General features: G+C 34.6%; 1 long non-coding RNA gene across 4 annotated transcripts; it reads right to left on the minus strand.

Annotated features, from left to right (window-relative positions):
• Positions 1–425: 425 nt before the first annotated feature.
• Positions 426–9,850, minus strand: LOC135787914 (uncharacterized). 4 transcript variants are annotated; one of them, XR_012336913.1, is made up of 10 exons: positions 9,712–9,850; positions 9,373–9,455; positions 9,187–9,265; positions 8,216–8,281; positions 7,470–7,524; positions 7,243–7,331; positions 5,461–6,405; positions 4,356–4,456; positions 2,924–3,009; positions 426–2,290 (listed from the first exon to the last, which is right to left on the minus strand). It is a non-coding gene; the product is annotated as an uncharacterized lncRNA (long non-coding RNA). The 4 variants fall into 4 exon arrangements; XR_012336911.1 differs by having other exon boundaries at positions 7,434–7,524; XR_012336910.1 differs by lacking the exon at positions 7,470–7,524.
• Positions 9,851–13,426: the final 3,576 nt, after the last annotated feature.

A 13,426-nucleotide genomic window follows, 5' to 3' on the forward strand; every position in this document is an offset into this window, starting at 1 on the left:
TCTGGCATTACGCCAGTTTTGCAGCTGTTTCGTGATCTGTATAATTATCAGTGTAATCGCGCTAACACTTGCGTTAGCACGGGTGCTTATAACACTAATACCTGCAATATATGTTTAGTTCTTCTTATTATGGGCATAATCCTGTATTCTACAGTTTGTTATCTGTTGCTATAATAATGCTGCATAACGTGATTTATGCTATTATATTTCTTTCCGTAGTTTATATCCTTGCTTAGTGTATATATGAGAGTTCATGATGTTTCATTTGTAATACGGTTGAATCCGTATGTAGACAGGTTATTTTTTATGTCTTATTTGTTTATTACAGAAACTACCTCAGTTGAATACTGGCATGTGTACAAGGTTGAAACTTGCATAAATAAAAGCGAAATCTGCCCAGATAGCACACGTACGTCTCAGATACGTCTTGTAAAGATCTTTACATCTGCTGACGATCGTCTTTGAATAATACGTCTTCCATATCTCTACAAGACGTATTTAAGATCTTAAAAAAATTCTAATTCCTACCTGCCTGCAATGCATCTCCGTTTGGTCTTGAATCCGATCAAACGCAGACGAATCAGCAAAGACCTCCAACTCATTTCATTTTTTAAATAAATGTCTTGTTTAATTGTTTTAAAAATATAGTCAACATGTTTTTAAGGGTTGGCATTAATTTTGAAGCAAAAAATATAATTAAATATAATTAATAAAAGCCCATATCACGTATAATAAAAAAGCAATATAGACATTTTTCGTTTAATCCAAAACGTTAAAAAGGCACTTACCGTAGATAAAGCACCACGCACAAGAAAAGGTGATCTCATACTCTTTCTGACTACAAAATATTAACAAATACAAAACACACAAGAACATCATTGCCAACAGCCACTGCCCCTCTGACTGTTTTATCAGTCTGAAATGAAAAACGTTATACATTTAAATAAATAAAACAATTGCCAACAAGCTGATTATCTTAAGGTGACCCTGCTTTAATGCTTTCTGCAATTCCTGCTTAGTATAATTACTGGGTGTGACTCATATTAAGTGTGTTTGTCAACAGTTATATATCTAAGGTTGAAACTTTTGATAGTTTTTGACCCCACGCCATCCATTGAAATTGTGTAACACACCTTGCATTTTCACAACATTTAGTTTTAAAAATCATCTGAACAAACTCTGAGCAAACCAAAGGTGATATTGAGAATGTTTATATAGATGAAGAAACCTCATAAAAAATTGAATACACAATCATTTGACCACGTTTAATCCATCACAGCATGAATTATATTGACTAGTTTGTTTACCAAATTTGAATAAAATGTTTAACCTATGTGTTAATATGATTACAGCCACAGTGTAACAAAATACTGCAAAGCTATTGATCAAGTTCTCATTACATTACTTCACAAGACCCAAAGCTGATCAGGACACTTTAAGAGCACTGTAACGTAGTAACTGCTGAAAGAACCATGTAATACTATGAATATAATGACAAACTGCTCCATAACACTTAGATGTGACTTAAATTACAATACAACATACTCTTTCTCATACTCAGGGTTTTTAAACTGTGGGTGAAGACCCACTTGTGGGTCGCACCGTAAGATAGTGAGTGTTGCATTGTAGTGATGGTTTGTCCAATTAATTATTAGCAATGGTTTTGATATACTATAAGATTACACCTGTCCAAAGCCCATAATACACGGCACGATTTTTGGCTGTCCCAGATGAAAGATTACCAATCGTGAAACAATCGTGGAGATTTCTGTGATCGTGGCTCTTAATTGGTGGTCCTATCTCATACAGTGTGAGAGGTTTAAAGACGTCTGTTTTCCCAGTCCTTGGACCAAAGACACCTACGATAGTTTTATGACAGTGTAAGAAGTTCAGCATGATCATCGCACATCAACAATGTGTTTGCTTCTACGATCTGCAAACCTGTATTTGTTTACCACTAGCGCATGCTGATGACAGATGTCGCAGCTTCAGATTCAATAGGTGTCTTCATCGACAGTCTACTGCTGAAGTTTAAACAATCCTTGTCACACAGTGTGATAAGGTCTTATTGCATTGCAAAAATCCTGCTGTGTATCCTGGGCTTAATATGTTGTGGAATGAAAAGTTTGGAAACCCCTGCTTAACACAAAGTCTCATTTAAAGTTTATAAGAACTTTTGCAATAGACCGACACTAAACAAAACTGATGGCAGATGAGGTGTTGGGATGACAATGGGCCAGAGTTGAATCTGTGCATCTTAGCAGATCACAGGCAGGTTTCTCCTGAAGTGCTGCATTAAGAAAAGAAAGGAAAAGATGTTAGAACATTTTTAAGGAAATTTAAATAATTCTCACAATCAATATTGGACTATAAACAATAAATTATTACCAATGCAATAACATGCAAACAGACCTGTCAACCACCTTAATAATAGATACTACGCGGTAGGCATGGGCTGGTTACCAGTTTTAAGGTACACCGTGGTTTTAAACAGTCAAGGTTACAAAACCACTAAAATGGTCTGTGAAACCGTCTCCAAGGTATGAACTGTATTTATACAAAATTCATTAAGTCATGTGATTGATTTGATGTTTACATGTAATATACATTTCGAAAATATTATATATAATATAATTTAAAGGCTTTATTTTTACCTGCCATTTAAAAATAAAAAAAAATTGTGTAGCAATGGGAATACCGCAACACTGTGAAACCGTGGTATTTTTGCTAAAGGTAATCATACCGCCAGAATCTTATACTGGCCCATGCCTACTAAGCGGTTGTACAATGTGTTAGAAACATCAAGATTCTCACATTTTTAGGGCTAGCGCAATACCACAGTTTTGTCTATTCTTCATGTTCTCTAGGGCAGTTATTTTGCCCCAGTGACAGAAACAGCGACAGTAATCAAATAATTCATTACCTTATCTACATGTGGGTAGAGGCCCACAGGTGAAGGAAGATTTTTGGCCTGCACTTCCACAGCTGGTAAACATGGATTGTGGTGGGCTAGTGACAGAATGAAGAAGATCAGTTTAAAATGTGCTTTACAACCAGAGGTTGCATTATTTTGACAGACAAGGGCTGTAAGAAAATTGTCAAAATCAATAATATGAGCCAACAGCCAAACTATAACAACTAAACTCAATCAACTATCTTAATCTGCCTGAACTCAAATCTTGTGGTCTATAAAGTGTGAGTTTATCTGTGTGTAATTCAACCATCATGTTAGACTGAAGGAATTGCAGTTATCATTAGATTTCACGACAGCACTGGACAAATTACTTCTCACACTCAGTGTGACTTGAGACAAAGGATAAACAAAGACATTGAGTATGTTTACATGCACATAATAAGAGGACAATTATCTTATTATGATATTATAAAAATCAGCTTATTACATTAACATGTTTCAAGCGTTTTAATTTACTTTTATTTGTTAAGTTTATCTATCACAGGTGGAGACATACGCACATACGAAACGGCAAAAAAGACGTTAAAATCTGGTTTAAGAGCAAAAAAACTACCTGTGCCAATCAGTTTTTGCCATTTATGGGCTTTACCCTATAAAAGAAAACCATTTTATGCATTTAAATGACCTTACACGTTATCAGTTTATTAAGCGTTTAGACTATGTAGACACACTCACTGTGCACTAAAATAAAAAAAAAAATGGTTAACACGACCCCTCGTGGTGGCTTCACTCAGAGGTTGGAGAAGACAACCGGTGGACTAAACATCAAGCCTCTGCACGATTCAGGTAAGTGGAATAAAATACATTGTAAATAAACATTATTAAAACAGATTGTGAAGTCATTCATTCAAAACTTGCTATGACCTAAGCCTAAATGACTTAATTTCTTTTTAGAATTAAGACAACCTTAGCAGGAGAGCCCCAGCAGTAACTTTCTCTCAAGCAGATGAGCAATAAGTTGCTTTGTATGAACACCACCCTAACAATCAAGGTAAAAGAGCATTAAACATTAAAGGTATTGCGGAGAATTTAGATTTTCCGGGTGGATCATCAAGACTATTGGTCCTCCTAGTTGTCAATCTGGAGTGTTGCGCAATTGCATTTTTTTAAAAAAGCGGAGATGGCGTTTCTTTTCTAAAATTCAAGAAAATCCTCCGCTACACCTTTAAGTGGAACATTTATATAGCATGCTGCTTATAGCTAGTGAGAAAGATAATCTAATTGATCTACCATGCATATCCTTCAAATAACTTAACAGAACAACTGAACATGTATAATATGATTTAATATGTACATTATTAATAATAATTGTTAATAATATTTAATATTTGTGAAATTATATACTTGTGAATTCATTATATTTGCAATGTTTATACATTACCTGTTTTTAGGTAAACAGATTATCCATCAGTGGGTGCCTCAAGGTCGGCTCTGTAAATACTGTAATCTGCATGTTTCCGAGCACACATTTACCAGGACACACTAATATTAAACAGAAAAACAACATAAATCAGTGTTAAACACAAACAAATTTTAGGTAAATTAAATAAGGTTTTCATTTTCAATCAATATAAAAGAAATAAACGCAATAAAAAAACAATGTCAGTGACGTAATAAATATGTGTAAATTTACACGCATAATTTATTAAGCATTATAAAAAATCCAGCAATATTATTAAACTTTGGTTATTTGTTATTATCCCTGCATTCAAATGGTTGCAGGTTGGAGCAGAAAGTTAACCCTTCTGTCGCGCAAGCGCGAGCTGGTCGCGAGCATAGACAGTGGTCGCGAGGCCATTCGTACGTCACGTGAGCGCCATTTTCATCATATGACCGTTTTTCCTCAGGCACACTTCAACATTTTCTTCGCATTTAACATCATTATTAACATGTAAATAATATAATTCGTAAACATAACGTTTATGTTAATTTATAATATGTTTTTTTTATTTATTGTTGGCTTTAAGTTAATTTGTCTGTCAGACTCAGTTTGTTCGTGTTGGTAAGTAACTTAACGTACGTTATTAACGTTACGCTAGCCTTTTGTCATGTATGTGTTGTTAGAAACTGACAAAAATACGAATTAATTCACAGATATAACAACTTTATAGCTAATACAACTGATAAAATATATTAACATAATTATCAAACCACTTCGCTATAAAACTTTAAGGCTTTTAATGAATACCGGTCGTTTACATAACGTTAACTTACTCCAAGCAAGTCGGGCGGGAAGATTGATACATTTTATAACTCAAGTAACTTTAAGTTAAACAGGGGCTGGTCTAGGCTAACTTAGCAAATGTTTACCCCACCACCGCTGAGAAAATGGTTACGTGTTCAACGTGCCTTGCCTTCAGGATTTGCAGCTCGATTTTGGCTTGCATTGATAAACGTTACAAACAAACAAACCAAAAAAAGAATGATCATATACGACAATCAATCTTTAGATCCACTACATGCATAACATAATGTTGGTTACTTACCTCTACTGATGAAACTCCTTCGTCAGCGTTGTAACTTCACATGTTGGTTTTGGTAAATCACACGAGGCCAAAGATCGAGGTGAAAAAGAGAAATAAATCGTTCTGCGATCGTTTAACGCGAAGAGACACGAAGCCTTAAAAACCACAGGCTACTCCAGCCCAAAGATTAGTGTAGCCCTTGTGTCCGGCTTCACGTGGCTTAGCGTTAACCAGTATGACATCACAGTACCGCGTGATTACACTGTTTCGTGGGCTTTTGAATCACTCTCGCGGTACTTCAATGTCTGCGCATGTCTGCATGAAGTCAACCACTCATGCTTGTAACAGGGGTAGCGTTTGTGCGCTCAGTGATTTAGGGTGTTACAAAACAAGATTATTACATTAATATTATCAATTAGTATTGTAATAAAGCTTTTTAAATGTTTGTTAATGATTAAGTGTCATTAACAAACTCTGATTTAAAACATCAATATATATGCAACGTAAATTTTCCTTAAATCATCAAAACATCCAAATTCAATGAAACAAAAACAACAACAATGTATTTAAGATGAGACACATTCAGCATTTATAATTTTTTCTCTCTTTTTTGTTTGACTTTGTTTTCTAAAGTAGCCTGTTAACAGTAGACCAAAGGTATGATGATCAATTATAAATGCAATATGGTTGAAAGGTCAGTAAACAAACAACAAAAAGGTAATTTCTTAATAGAATGTCTATACATTTTTTGCTTTTGTTACATATTTCATACATCAAAATCATTAAACGTTAATAATTATGTATTCCAACTTGTTGCAGCTTGACAAAAATGTAGCTTGAAGGAGAAGGGACAGCTGAGTAACAAAGTCCTGGTACGCAGACGACGATACTATTACACTGACAAGAGTGTAATGATGATGGAGACACAAGCCAGAGAAAGGGGGGACCAAACACCAGGCCAGAATTCTGCATGAGTCAGGTAAGCATATAATGAGTTACAGCAGTGGTTCTCAACTCTGTTCATGGAGTCCCACTGCTCTGTGCATTCTGTATGTCTCTTTTATCTGACAGACTGAGGCTGCGTCCAAATATCACTTTGTGCATCCTATCGTGCATCATGTTCTGGATGTAAAGCATGAGACTTTTAATTGTATGTTAACATTTCTATGGTGTTCACTGCATTATTGTTATGCATTTTGTGAAACATCTGCAACATTGTGTCGTTTATTAAGGGACTACTGAATAAATAATACACTTTAATAAAGCTACATACTCAAAACAAAGAGCTTTTTTACAGGAGCAAATAATTCTGCATCTAAAAGTTTGATATAAGCAAATGTTCATTTCAGAGTGTTCATTTTATTTACAGAAAAACTTAAAAATGTTAAATATAAATTAAAAGTAGTAAATAAAACACAAACACGTTTTGGTGCAAATTGCTGGCACTACCTGGATTAAAATTTTTACACATGCTAAGTGTGTCCCATCGGATGAATAATTCTACATGCACGCTTGGGATCTTCACGCCCACTAGAATACTTAGGCCAAATACAAAAAAAACGTAATGTAAGTAGTCTAGTGCAAAGACAAGTGTGAACATTTGGACACAGCCTCAGTTCAGTTCATGAAGATCTCTACTAATGAGCTGATGATTTGAATAAGGTGTGTTAAATAAGGAAGACATACAAAATGTGAATAGCAGAGGACCTCGAGGAACAATGTTTAGGAACAGTTACACTGAATAAAACATTAACTAAACAGACAAATTATTTGTCATAGCTTCAATAAACAAAAGAATGTCACCTGCATTTTAGTTTCAAGCATTTTTCCACAATGAAGCCAAACTGGAAGAAAATAAGCTTCTGCTTTGCATCTGACATCAATTCAGAAACCTGCAAAAATAATCACAAGAGAATGAAGAAAGTATTTAAAATATACATAGAAATAAGCTCCAAGGAGCGGCATGGTTTACAGTAAAATTATGGGGTACTCACACTATGCATACTGTATCATACCAAAGTATGTTTTACCTCCAAAGTTTGGTGTGACTAGTGTGAGCGCTCCGTACCCTACTACACTTGGTCTCTGCAACAGTCCAGTTTAGTTCATGGTAGGGGGGCAATATTTTGAAACATAAATATTTTCAAATTATTTGCGACCCTTACAAAGACACTAATTTCCCACAGCCAGCAACAGCACAATGTTTGTCTGACATCACAATCTTACTGTTATTACAACTTTATGATTGTCAACAACTACTACTTTAGACTGAACACCAGTGGGCGGAGCCAACGATATAATGATGTGCTGTGTCTTTCTGTGGGGGAGGTCAAATGAAAATTAATTTAGCTAGTGACATCACTACTCCAGCCATTTTACATTCGTAAAAGAAGAATGCTGTCTGCGATTCACTTATGTTTCCATGATTGCAAAAACCTTTATCGAAGTACATATACAATTGTTTAAGTGTCATAATTAAAACATGCCTAAATTGGCAGTGACCCTGGCTTAAGTCGATACAAAACTCAAGTGCAAATCATGACACTCATATTAACTGTAGTTTTGCAAATTACTGTAACACCGATATCAGATATGAATAGTGTCTTATGTAAATATAAAAAGAGCAGAACAAAAAATGAATATAGTCAAAAAAATATGATCTGTGCATTAAGATTTGCATTGTAAATGCAGTCTTATTGTTACGAAAAAAATTGGTTATTGCTGGAATCATGAATGGTCTGAATAGGATTTGAGTTTGTTTACTTGTGAAACTTACCTGCACCACCATTTACAGATCCAGTGGGTGCAGATCATCATACAGATGGTTCAAGTGTGGATCCACCTAATATTCAAGGTAAAAGAGCATTTGTTCACAGCATTATCTAAGAAAACATATCACTAGATATTACATATTAGATGTTAATGTCTGACTCTGATTCATACGAAACAGATTTTCTGTCCTGGGACACTCGGCTAACCATCAAGAAAGAAAACAGTAGGTTAACAAGAATCTGACCTCACGTTTGATCATTACAAAATTATGGCAGTACATTACACATTTAAGGACTGTTATTCCTCTGGCTGATTTAAAAATACCCAAAAGTTCTTAAAAAGAAGCAGCCCTAGTTATTTTGGCTTGTTAAACATAAACTATATAGACAAAACTATTGCGACACCTCCTTCTAATAAACAGGTTTAAATACTTTACTTATTTCCATGAGCACAAATCTTAATGCTACAGCATATGATATTCTAGAAAAACCGTTTGATGCTAAATTTATAGCAAGAGTTTTGGCAGGGCCCTTTTCAATACCAACTTAAGAATGACCCTACAAACAAAGTAAGGTTCAAACAGAAAATGAGTGATTCAGTCTGGTGTGGAAGAACTTTGACTGGTCTGAATAAACCCCAGACCTTTACTCAGCTAACACCTTTGATATGACTCAAAGGTTTTTAGCCAACAACTCATCACCTAAACCTATCAATAACTTGTACAAGAAGCTGTAGTTATTTCGGAACAGAAAAAGGCACTTACAAAACTGTTGCAACAAAAATCAAAATCAAAATTCTTTGTGGTGGTATTATATGGTATAGCATTTATATTTGTTTTGATTGGACATACTGGAATAAATAAACATGTTTATTAGAATGAGGCCTCCCAATACTTTTGTCTAGTGTATTTGCCACAGACAGGGTAACGCAATCCTTAGAGTGTGCTTCTTTGTAAATGTGACAAATGAAAATGACCTGATCCATCATTTCCAGCTCCAGTGGGCATCCTTTATCCATCCAGACCCTCATACAGATGGTTGGAGTTTTGATTCACCTAAAGTACCATGCAAGGTAAGAGAGCATTTGTTGACATAATTAGGAAGAAAACATAAACGCATTGTTCATGGCACTTAAATACAACATAACACTGTTTAATACTACCTTTTCTGTTCAATCCATAGAGCACTCATTTTCACTCTTGAGACCATGGTGTGACCTGCAAGGTCGAATGGAGAGTAAGTTGCCTAAAAAAAAATAATAATAAATGTATTTAAAATCGTCATTAGCTAAACATCAACATGTCTGAGGCAGATGCAGGTCTGATAATCTGTCCAACATTCAAAACCTCACAGTAAATCTACAGTCTTGAGTACTGTTTTAAATCAATGTATACATATGCTCATTATGAATTTTAATAAAAAATACTAAATGTATATAAAAAGCCTCAATTCAATTATTTTTTTGATATTGCAGCTGTAAACGAGACAATCTTGGAGTCACCTGCATTCACTGGTCCAGTTGTTAATCCAATTACAGATGGAGATTATAGAAGAGGATGATGTCTTTTCTCCAACATCTTTCTAGACTGATAAAAGATCTAGACAGGCTTGAACAAAAGTTAACAGAGGGGCTTATATAGAGAATGGTAAGAACCATTTTATCCGTCAAACTTTTTACCAATTATTGTAAACATAAACAATATTATAGGGCTTAATTTGTTTTAAACATTACTTCAATGTACTGTATCTGTTTAAGGTGAGCAGCTACACATAAAAGAAGAACATGGAGAATCTGCCCAGAGGTGTTAACCAGCAATGCAGCTATACAACTAAATTGATGCAGGCGGAAACAATGTGTGTATGTTATGTCCAAATGTTGTTATGTTCAAATGTTTTACAATATACTTAAACAGGTGGACCTGTCATTATTGCATTAGTCAAGTACAACTGAGTAGGTTAAGTTTACATATCAACGTCAATAAATATATATAAATAAATATCAGTCTTGACAGCAAACATAATTATGTTAAATAAAATAATAATTACAGGTTTTTAAGAAATTTACACGGGCTCAAACTATCAGTGAAATTAACTATCAAAAACCTAAAATAACCACAGACACGTGAATAAAATATCTAACGTGAACTAGCTAGTTACTGTACATACATTGCTTATTATCAACGAAATTTCTAGTTAACTGATCCCACACCCAGCATTATTAAAATGTATTATTACTACATACCTTAAACAAATGTTCCCTTAAATCGCCAGACCAGGACAGGTTTCTTTCTTGCCCTTCTTCTTTTGCATTGCGACGTCGATATAAGTGCATGGTGTGGTGTAGCACGAATTTAACGCAAAGACACTCATATTAATAATATACACGATATTGACGATTAATACGGATGATTTTATCTTTGTTTGACATTCTAATCAGAGTTATATTGAGGAAACAAAGAAAACATATGACATAGTTTGTAAAATTAATTTTTCCTTATTTTTGTAATGGTTTCTTTTAGAATGCAGCTGCTGCAGATGAAGAATCTGTCCGTCTACCACTGAAGGAGACGCGGAAAATCGGGAAAAGATGTTCTTTGCCCGAGGAAGCATTTGATTAATTTAAAGATATTGTGTTTCTTTGTATGTTATAGAAAAACATTGCTTTTTTTGCATACACTCGTGTAAATATGCATCTTATGAATGTTTTCCTTTGTCTAATTTTAATAAATTTTACGCAATCAACTGCCTGTTTTATTGAAAAAACTGTTTTAATTGTTGTCAATGATATATTGTAATAATATGTGTGTATAACTGTGTAGAAGATGTAGTTTAGAGCAATTTATTTTTAATGATCTTTTAATCGTCTTTTAAAGCTCTCAGAAACATCTTAGAAAGAGCTCGATTAAAGCTCTTATAAAGATCTTTTAAAGATCTAAGAAACATCTTGGAAATATCTTAGAAACATCTGCTAACCATCATTCTAAATATCAAGCGTCTTGAAAAGATCTTAAAAGCGTCTTCAAAACGGCTGGGCTCGTACGTCTCAGATACGTAATTCATATGGGCAAACGACCTTTATAATACGTTTTCCAGACGGAATGGAAATCTGAGTGATTACCTCGCAGATACGTATCTGAGACGTACGTGTGCTATCTGGGTGATGACTCCTCCCTAATCAGAGTACTGAAGTGGTTAACAGCCTTTAAAACTAGCAATCAGTGGGGTAATTCTCAACAATAAAAGTAAAAATAAATAAAATAGCAGCGCTTTCTTTGCTTTTAATGACACACAGCTGCTAAGTTCCATTAATCCGAAGCAGGAGGGGGTAGTAATGTACATACGCTGGTTGCCAGCCGCCGTTAATACTCAAGTAAGTTAGAGAAAAGGCAATTTGGGAAAGTGAGTACAAATAAGGGATTATTGGCTTGTTTTACACATATCATTGTTTTGTGTTCCCCTCCTTCGTAAAAAAACAGACAATTCCACGTCAACTCGAACACGCAAAACCCCGGTATGAAGCATTGTCATGAGCATGCCAAACCAACAGATGGCGATATATTCCTTAACCCAGAGAAGCCACTCCAGTCTCGTCTTGCCATGAACAAGGAAAAAATGCAGTAGCGCCTCACTGCAGAACACGACATCCAGGGGGCGGGGTTGGATTTAGATCCAGGGGCGGAGCTGGATCCCGATCCAGAGATCCCATTGGTCGCCAGTTTTACCACAAGACACGTCATACACGTGTTGCTGCGTTACCATTTCCGCATTTAGTCGTAACTAAATTAAGTTATTATTTTGACATAATAACTAACTTCACTTATGACTACAATAAAAGTAGTGCCTTTAGGGTGAAATGTAAGTTTTTTGCTATAATGTTTTGGAGTAAAACATTTCGGGTAAGCCTACTACGAGTAATCTTACCACATGCAGTTTAAGACCTATTAATGGATACAGTATTAATATGCATAATTATTAAGATATATAGGCTATGGCATGTTATTTAGAAATTAATAAATTGAATGTTTATCTTGTATGGACTTTGAACTTGTTATAACGTCTTTGCTTACAGCCATTAGGAAACAGGTTTACTTTTTTTTTTAAATTTGCTAATAAAAGATATCAAATAAATAAGTTTATATATTTACTCGTATAGGAATAGCTGTGTAATAAGTGGGATAATGTACAAATAAATCCCTTCAGTGATATCAAACTGTCGGGAACGTGTCCTTACCTCCCCTTACACCTAACTGTGATACTTTCTAAATTATTAATCTTTCTCAACTATATTATTAATCAAACGTACACTTAAATTGATAAGAGCAAACGTTGGTGACCACAGGTTGCAACTAATTGCGGGCTGCAACAACGCAAATATACTGGTTCATTTGGCGGAACAAAGTATATAAAGTGGGAGGAGTTGGATCTAGATCCAACCCCGCCCCCTGGATGTTGTGTTCCGCAGTGAGGACCATCTCAAAAAATGCGGGAGCTGACTTTGCAGACGTACGTGGTTCAGGTAAGTTTTCGACAAAAATCTTATATTTAAAGTCTTACAAGTTAGTATAAGGCACTCCGTCTACTACAGCACAGCAAATAAAGTCATAACGTTTTTAGTACTAGCAGCGCTATTCAGATTTGATGCATTTTTGCTAAAATGTTTTATTTAATAGAGATTATAATTTCCATTATTTTTATCAATCTAAATACCTTTCACTTGTTCAGTATTGTGTTTTTGTTGCTATGTAAACGATGAACTTAATATAGGCAGATGGCCATTGCTTTTCTGAACAGCAGTTGGAAGTATTCTGAGGTCATTTAAATTTTAGGAAAAATATGAGGATGATTATCGATGATTATATAATTGAGTTCAATAACATAGTAATTTTGGTTGTTTCATTTCATTGTGAGTGTTTGTTTGATGTTTAAATGATCAACATAATATGGTTAATTGTTCTGTCCCGTTTGTTAGAAAAGCTTTTGCAAATATCTTGTCTGAGGTAAATTGTCATTTTAAACACATTTAGTGAGTGTGAATAATATGATTTTTGTCTCTATATATATTTATGATGCTCTGGCAGTTTTAGTTACTGTATAAAGTGTATTATTATGATCTGTATGATAGTTTGAGTGCTTATAATGGCAGCAAATTTAAAAACAAAACAAACAAAAGATGTTTACATTGACATTATTTAAGTTAGTTCAGATTTTTTGACAAC

This window comes from Paramisgurnus dabryanus, chromosome 6 (assembly GCF_030506205.2).
Source record: "Paramisgurnus dabryanus chromosome 6, PD_genome_1.1, whole genome shotgun sequence".
Lineage (NCBI taxonomy): Eukaryota > Metazoa > Chordata > Actinopteri > Cypriniformes > Cobitidae > Paramisgurnus > Paramisgurnus dabryanus.